This window comes from Arachis ipaensis, chromosome B04, assembly GCF_000816755.2.
Source record: "Arachis ipaensis cultivar K30076 chromosome B04, Araip1.1, whole genome shotgun sequence".
Lineage (NCBI taxonomy): Eukaryota > Viridiplantae > Streptophyta > Magnoliopsida > Fabales > Fabaceae > Arachis > Arachis ipaensis.
Window position 1 is genome coordinate 122,489,746 of NC_029788.2, and position 1,557 is coordinate 122,491,302.

At 38.7% G+C, this 1,557-nt stretch overlaps 1 long non-coding RNA gene across 1 annotated transcript in view; it reads left to right on the forward strand.

Annotated features, from left to right (window-relative positions):
- The window catches only part of LOC110270784, a 16,116-nt gene continuing 14,777 nt past the window's right edge, over positions 219-1,557 (forward strand). The window contains exon 1 of the long non-coding RNA XR_002360417.1: positions 219-232. This is a non-coding gene — a long non-coding RNA (uncharacterized LOC110270784). The remainder of the gene's footprint in view (positions 233-1,557) is intronic.

Genomic DNA, 1,557 nt, shown 5'->3' on the forward strand with positions numbered 1-1,557 from the left:
TTTGACCCATTTGCACCTCCAAGTTTCTAATGGTTGCTCTGGTTTCTTGTATGAAACTCATCATCATCTCCCATTTAGAATCTTCTTGGGATTTAGAATTTGCCTGCTGAGGTGGTTGTTGTTGCTGAGACTGAAATTGGCGGTTATTATGGTTGTTCTGTTGAAAACCACCCTGAGAACTATTGTTGAAGTTCTGAGGTTTCTGAGATTGATCTCTCCACCCAAAATTTGGGTGATTCCTCCATCCATGATTGTATGTCTTAGAATATGGATCATTGTTGGGATTTCTAGGACCACTCCTCATGTAATTCACCTGTTCATAAGAGGGTTGAGCATAATCATAATTATCATTTTGCATAAAGTTACCTGTCATGTCATAGGAGGTATCTTGGGGTGGATTTTGAGTGTTGATAGTTGAGACTTGCATGCCACCCATCTGTTGAGTAAGTAGATTTATCTGCTGAGACATAAGCTTGTTCTGAGCAAGAAGAGCATTAACAGCTTCTACTTCTAACACGCCTCTCTTCTGAGCGGCCTCAGAGTTCACAGGATTCCTGTTAGATGTGTATAAATATTGGTTGCTTGCAACCAATTCAATCAGCTCAATAGTCTCCTCTGGTGTCTTCTTCTTGTGCAATGAACCGCCTGCAGAAGTGTCTAGGCTCATCTTTTACATCTCTCCTAAGCCTTCATAAAAGATATCCAGTTGGGTCCACTTGGAGAACATGTCAGGAGGGTATTGCCTAGTCAGTAGCTTGTATCTCTCCCAAGCTTCATAAAGAGTTTCACCGTCCTTCTGCTTGAAGGTCTGAACCTCCAACCTAAGCTTAGTCAGCTTCTTTGGTGGGAAAAATTTAGTGAGAAACTCTGTAACAACCTTTTCCCAAGAATTCAAACTCTCTTTTGGTTGGGAATCTAACCATAGCTTTGCTTTATCCCTCAGAGCAAATGGGAAAAGCATCAGTTTGTACACCTCTGGGTTCACTCCATTTGTCTTCACAGTGTCACATATCTACAAAAAATCAGATATGAACTGATTTGGATCTTCATGAGGAAGTCCATGATACTGGCAGTTTTGCTGCACCAGGGTGACCAGTTGTGGCTTCAATTCAAAGTTGTTTGCAGTTATAGGAGGCACCACAATGCTTTTTCCATAAAGATCCGCAGTAGGTGCAGAATAAGAACCAAGCACTCTTCTCTGCTGATCATCCCCATTCGGATTTACCACATTGGCATTAGCATTATTATTTGCCATAGTGGATTCTGCAGTCTTGCAAAGTCTTGCTTGTTGTAAACGTCGCCTGAAAGTTCTTTCAGGTTCAGGATCAAAGTTTAAGAGATGTTCTTTGTCTCTATTCTTGCGCATACACAAGCAGAAAACAAAAAAAAAATAGGATTCTCTACGTCAGAGTGCAGAGAAGTCCCTGTGAGGTAACCTGTGTAAAATAAATAAAAAAATAAAAATACTAATTAAATAAATAAAATTTCGAAAATAATAATTAAAAATAAATAAAAGTTTCAAAAATTTAAAAAAAATAAACATAAAAATTAAAATAA